Genomic DNA, 7539 nt, shown 5'->3' with positions numbered 1-7539 from the left:
CCTGGTCCAGAGGCAGCAAAGCATGCCCAAATCAAGGCTACAGTCGAATAGTCTTTTTTGCTTAGGAAGGTTCCTATAGTGAACTGACCCAGAAGTATCTAAGTGGCAGCCATGATAAGAGTTGGTTGAATTCTCTAAATGCTTCCTCTCTAATCTCCTTTAGCATAGGGTACATGTAACCATCCTTTATGAAAGGAGAGGAGATAATGCCGTCCCACAGTTCCTTGCAGCAGCAACATTTAAAGCTACCAAGGGACGCACCATTCACAAACTCAAACGATTAAACCCGAAGAGGAAGAACACAGAAGGCGGTAGTCAAAGCTCATGTCTTTGGACAGCTTTAAATAGATCTGCGCAATAGGGACATGGTAAATAAATAACTAGTGTGCTGCGTTATCGTTGTGTGAGGCAAAACAACAGCTATATTCTGTGTAGAAACACATTAGTTATGCACGAACATGCTTTGAAAGTATATTCAAATGAAGCATGCCCTGTGGTCTGTCCAAAACACATATCAGCATCCACGTACCATTCGCTGTAAGATGAGCCACACAGCAGCAGCAAGCTCCATGTCTCCCATTTTGCTGTATAATTCTGATACTCCTGAGCTGCCCTTTTATATGCTACTAATTGAAGATGGGCTCCTTGGGATATATACTACTCAGCTAGGTAGATGGGTCATTGGCCAATCGTTAAGTGCAGTAATGCTGGGCCCTTGATTATCTGAGAGTAATATCTTTGGGGAATCAACTATTTTGTCACATCTGCAACCTGTATCAACCGATAACAACTTCAAAGCACAATCAAGTCAACATTTCAAGGTGTTTACTGAGTTGTGTGGTGGTTCTTAAGCTATTATACCAGATCATAATCAGCACATTGACCAAAACACAGACGTCTGTCTTTCAAAACAAAAGGGAATATGAGACGGTTTTAGTCAGATGATGTTTTTAATTCATCATGTTTGAAACTTAAGGATGATAATATGTACAGTAGTAGATTTGTATACATTTAACATTTATTTTCATGCAATAATTGGGATTCAGGAGGGCGAGAGTGAGCAAGCGTTCTCAATGTGACAATTTCGTTTCAGTTTTATGGCTGGTAGCCTATATTTCTTTATTTAATTCAATTCTGACCTTGGTGATGAAGTAATATTTTTCACCGTGTTGTCTGTGTTTATATAGCCTGCATGAAACAACTTGGTAAGAACGCATGGGGCAAAGTATCTAAGATGCATAGCCCAGTGTAAGTGCAGCTTCTCTTAGCACCGTGGTTGTCTTTTCCTAAGTCCTCATGAATTCTCCTTAACATCTTTCCTTGACCTTGTGACATTTTCCATTGAGGTGAAGGAAAAGTGGATAGGACGTTCTTTTCGCAGTCCATGACACCATATTTCACAGATGGGATAAGGTTCTCATGCTGGAATGCAGTGTTTGCTCATCACCAAACACGACACTTCTCATTCAAGCGGAAAAATTCAATTTTGGTCTCATCCATCCACAGAACATTTTCCCGATCGCCTATTTGCTTATCCACATGGTCTTGAGCAAACCGTAGATGGGCAGCAATGTTGTTTTTGGAGAGAAGTGGCTTTTCTCCTTGCACCTCTTCCATGCACACCATTGATGTTCAATGTTCTCCTGATGGTGGATTCATGAACATTGACTGTAGCCACTGCAAGAGAGGCCTTTAGTTTCCTAGACATTACACTGGGGTCCCTTGTGGCCTCCCAGACTATTACACGCACTGCTCTTGGTGTGATCTTTGTTGGCCGACCACTCTTGGGGAGGGTAACACTGGTTCTGGATGTCCTCATTTGTACACAATCTGCCAGACAGTCGACTTGTGGAGTCCAAACTCTTTAGAAATGGTTTTGTAACCTTTTCCAGTCTGGTGAGTATCAGCAACTTTCCTTCTAAGGTCCTCAGAAATACCCTTTGTTTGAGCAATGACACACTTCCACAAACCTGTGTTGTGAAGCTCAAACTTTGATAGAGAAAACCCTGCTTTCTCTTCTTTACATAAGGTAGGGCCTCCCAGACTCACACCTGCTTGTCATCCCATTGATTGACTCTAATTTCCCTTTCAAATGAGTTGTTAATCCTTCACATACTTTTGTCATGTACAAATATGTAACATTGGATCATTATATAAATGAATGAACAAGTGTAAGGTTTTTGTCTCATTTCTTTGACTGATGTTAAACTTTATGTAGTTTTAGGACTTGCATGGAAATCTGATCATGTTTTAGATCATATTTATGCAAAAAATAGAGCAAATTCTAAAGGGTTTGCAAACTTTCAAGCACCACTGTATGTATTAATGATAGTAAATCTGCCTTTTTGAGGTTTTGCTCTTCACAAGTGATGTTTCAATGTGCAAGACTCATAAATTCTGTTAAAAATTCATCAAACTTGACAACCTCTTGAGTTTTAATGTTTAAACTCCCCTTCTTTGCTCCCTCCTTTCTCACAATTTGGACTTTGCCGTTGACTTAACTGTCATTGCTGTGAGTGTTGGAATAAGGATTAGTTTGGCAGCTCTGTTCTCCCACACGCCCTCTTTCCAAGTGACGAGTTGAGAAACACCGAGGATCTGTGTACAAAAAACAATAGTGGCATTTCACCAGGGGCCGCGAGCAGCCTCCCTCTCAGCAAAATATTTCGAAACGATGACTTCTGAAGATGCCGTTTCATAACTTTTCCCCTCTCCAGCAGGAAATCATGTGCCCCCTTTTTTAAAGTCACACGCAGAGATAATTATTAAAAAAGGCTCACACAGAGACAACAAACGCCTGCCATTGTGACTTATGTGGACAAACAAACTGTGAACATCTTGGTAATAGCCTCACCCGTGACTCCACTTGTCAGTCATTGACTAGATCCTTTTTCTTCCTCTCTTTCCAAGGATCTGTGCAAACACTTGGAGACAAACAGAGGTGGAGAAAAACGCTCAAGGACACACACACACGGGCTTATGTGAATAATTCAACTCATCAATAATCGCTCTTTGAATTCAGGCTCAGTGTGCTCAGGCTGCTTCATTGTTGAGTCCCATTTATCAATCTCAGAGTGAAAGTTCACCTCCTCAGTTTGGTCTTAAACCACATCTGTATTAATTTGGATAATGGACTGTTCTGGCAACAAGCTGATGTTTTACTCACTAAGCTGTTCCAACATATTGCTATCAGGTCAGACCAGCTTCAGGGAGACACACAGTGCTCGCATCAGTGATAAAATCTGTAATAAAATGTGTGGTAAACATGTCACTCTCTGTTTTGAGCTTGACCCACATTGGATTTTATCTTGTTTTTAACATTTTTGTCCATGAGATTACATGTAGGACTGTGTTGTCCCATTTAGATGCAGAAACATTGGACTATCAGTGTTTTCTGCAAGAATAACAGACTTCTGGAGTAACTCAAAGAACTGCAGCACATACAGCGTTTTTAAAATCAGACTCAATGTGATAAAACCATCAGATCACACTTAAATGATTGAGTTTTACACTGATCTGATTGTATAGTTGGTTTAAGATTGTTAGAACAAAGTGTTGTGAAATATTTCTCACAGCCTTTTTTTCATTGCAACTTTACTTTGTACTAAAGCTTTTTCATCATTTTATAGTTCTAATTTGTCGGGATTAGTCGAGTACAAATTAGCTTTTGAGCTAGCCCTGGCATAAATGAAAAACATACAGTATATCACTTCTCATAAGGGCTGCAACTTATGATTATTTTCATTACTAATTGATCATTTGGACTAAAAAAAATGTCATAAAATTGTGGAAATGGACCTTTATGAGATCCTAAAGCCCGATGTGAAGTCTTCAAATTGACAGACCAAAGATATTCAGCTTATCATCATATAAGACAAAGGAATGCAGAAAATTCTCACATTTCAGAAGACATTTTTGCTTGAAAAATAACTAAAGATGAATCAAATATCAAATCGATCCACAAATCGATTACTTGGTTAAAGTTGATTAACTTAGCTCTACTTCACAGTTTAAAAAAAGAAGAAGTTCATTTTTGAAAACATGAAAACAGCAGCTGACCTATAAACCTCACCACAAGGTCCATTTAGTAGCTAATCTGGATTTGATGGTATCGCACGATTTTTCCTCAGCACAGTTGTCATGTAATCATACATTTTTAGATTTCCATTTTTCTGAATGATAAATGGACTTTGTGGTGAGATTGTTTGCTGTCAGCGCCTGTTTTCAAGGTCAATAATTAACTTTAAATCTCAGTTTTTGTGCCGACATGGACAAGAAGTTCTTGAAGTGTGTGAAAAATGGCCACAAGAGCAGCTACTAAATGGACCTCATGATTAAATTGTTTTAGAAAGTGTCTTTGTGAAGCTGGATCTTTTTTTTTATTTCCTTAGGGATGTTTGATTAATTCAGCTTTTGGTAATTATTAGATTACATTATAAGCTTTACAGAGATAATACTGGATTTGCATTATATTGTGCAAGTGTTGCTGAGATTGTGTCCACTAATATCTGCAATTTTGTACTGTGTCTTTAAACTTGCTGAGCTGCTGCCAAGGAGAAAAAAAAACCCTGCATTTCATTTTAATGATATCTGAAAATAGAGACTATGCACAAGATGCGACTGTGTTTGATTTAAGGGAAACTCTAGATCAGTTATGTTGTGTTCTGCTTATTTGATCAGATTAGTGAAATTGTATTTGTGCTTTAGCTGACTGGAAATACGGATCACATCACCATCAAGTTGCTGCTGGGCAACAATGGATACAAAGGCTGGCTTTTCATAAAATGATTTTAGTTTTATGTTCTTTAAATTTCCTTTTTTGGGGTGGGAACTTTGTCTTTAAAAAAAAAAACATCCTGATTATGTAGAGGAAGTGCATAACGAGGACTCAAGAATTCAGTGTTTTTTCATGTAACAAGAGACATAAGTTGATATTGTTTGATATGTGATATGTTTTGGTGTCACTTTGGCTGCTGGGAAACAACACAGTCACATACTTTTGCCTTAAGACTGCTTTGTTGTACACTGTGTAGATGACTAAGGCTCCAAAAGTTTAAAAATAGACTTGAAAACAGCTCGAAGTCTGTACATAAGCTTTTGCTGACTGCACTGTAAAACATCATCCAGGAATTTAGTGGAATCAACTCATCTTAATGTCATTAACTTAGCTTAAAGGACGGGTTCACAATTTTTCAAGTCTGTCTTAAAACAACAGTCAGGCGTCCATATGAACACTGAAAGAGGTTTTTGTCGCTGTTATCATTCCTTCTCCTCTTTATACTGGCTGTTAAAAGTTCCTCCTCAAATGTGCTGTGGATAAAATCCAGTTTGTCCATTCATTGTCATTTAATAGTTTATCTGAAGCTTAGGCAGTCTGCTGAGGCTTCAGCAGTCTGAGTTAGTCATATCGAGTGGATATTTGCCACATTTATAGTCTTTTTAGCATCAAATTCCCTCTTTGTGTTTCTCTGTTGAGCTGCGGTGGAAGTATAGTAACAAAAACAGACTTTGGCACTAAAAAGACTGTAACGTTGAACGATATTTACTTGATTTGACTCATCATCCACAGTCCTCATCAACAGAAGAGGACTGTGGATTTTGTCCTTCATCACTTACATTACTTACATTCCTCCTTAAAGGAAAATTATGGGGAATATAAAACAGACCAAATGGACCACAAGAAACACATTTCTGATTTGATCTTTTCATGACTATTGACATTGTAGATTCACACTGAAGGCATCAAAACTATGAATTAACACATGTGGAAATATGTACTTAACAAAAAAGTGTAAAACAACTGAAAATACGCCTTATATTCTAGTTTCTTCAAAGTAGCCACCTTTTGCTCTGATTACTGCTTTGCACACACTCTGCATTCTCTTGATGAGCTTCAAGAGGTAGTCACCTGAAATGGTTTTCACTTCACAGGTGTGCCCTGTCAGGTTTAATAAGTGGGATTTCTTGCCTTATAAATGGGGTTGGGACCATCAGTTGTGTTGTGCAGAAGTCAGGTGGATACACAGCTGATAGTCCTACTGAATAGACTGTTAGAATTTGTATTATGGCAAGAAAAAAGCAGCTAAGTAAAGAAAAACGAGTGGCCATCATTACTTTAAGAACTGAAGGTCAGTCAGTCCGAAAAATTGGGAAAACTTTGAAAGTGTCCCCAAGTGCAGTCGCAAAAACCATCAAGTGCTACAAAGAAACTGGCTCACATGAGGACCGCCCCAGGAAAGGAAGACCAAGAGTCACCTCTGCTGCGGAGGATAAGTTCATCCGAGTCACCAGCCTCAGACATCGCAGGTTAACAGCAGCTCAGATTAGAGACCAGGTCAATGCCACACAGAGTTCTAGCAGCAGACACATCTCTAGAACAACTGTTAAGAGGAGACTGTGTGAATCAGGCCTTCATGGTAGAATAGCTGCTAGGAAACCACTGCTAAGGACAGGCAACAAGCAGAAGAGACTTGTTTGGGCTAAAGAACACAAGGAATGGACATTAAACCAGTGGAAATCTGTGCTTTGGTCTGATGAGTCCAAATTTGAGATCTTTGGTTCCAACCACCGTGTCTTTGTGCGACGCAGAAAAGGTGAACGGATGGACTCTACATGCCTGGTTCCCACCGTGAAGCATGGAGGAGGAGGTGTGATGGTGTGGGGGTGCTTTGCTGGTGACACTGTTGGGGATTTATTCCAAATTGAAGGCATACTGAACCAGCATGGCTACCACAGCATCTTGCAGCGGCATGCTATTCCATCCGGTTTGCGTTTAGTTGGACCATCATTTATTTTTCAACAGGACAATGACTCCAAACACACCTCCAGGCTGTGTAAGGGCTATTTGACGAAGAAGGAGAGTGATGGGGTGCTGCGCCAGATGACCTGGCCTCCACAGTCACCGGACCTGAACCCAATCGAGATGGTTTGGGGTGAGCTGGACCGCAGAGTGAAGGCAAAAGGGCCAACAAGTGCTAAGCATCTCTGGGAACTCATCTCAGGTGACTACCTCTTGAAGCTCATCAAGAGAATGCCAAGAGTGTGCGAAGCAGTAATCAAAGCAAAAGGTGGCTACTTTGAAGAAACTAGAATATAAGACATATTTTCAGTTGTTTCACACTTTTTTGTTAAGTATATAATTCCACATGTGTTAATTCATAGTTTTGATGCCTTCAGTGTGAATCTACAATTTTCATAATCATGAAAATAAAGAAAACTCTTTGAATGAGAAGGTGTGTCCAAACTTTTGGTCTGTACTGTATGTCATAATGACATTTCCCTAACTTGTTTTATATAAATTTGGTCAAGAAATGTGGTCAGAACAGGTTAGATGTAATACAGGACATCTTATTAAAGCATCACAATTGTTAAATGAGTTGAAACCTACCTTTTAGTAACAAAAAACAAGCTTTTTCTAAAATTAGCTAGTTCTGTCACATTTGCTAACCAGGCACACCGTCATTTTGGAAATGATGTCATGAGTACACAGATTAACACATTGTCACATGACTGCAGCAGGATGTTCAGTAGGTGTCACTT

The sequence above is a fragment of the Thunnus albacares genome, chromosome 19, assembly GCF_914725855.1.
Source record: "Thunnus albacares chromosome 19, fThuAlb1.1, whole genome shotgun sequence".
Classification (NCBI taxonomy): Eukaryota; Metazoa; Chordata; class Actinopteri; order Scombriformes; family Scombridae; genus Thunnus; species Thunnus albacares.
This window is presented reverse-complemented; position numbering follows the sequence as displayed.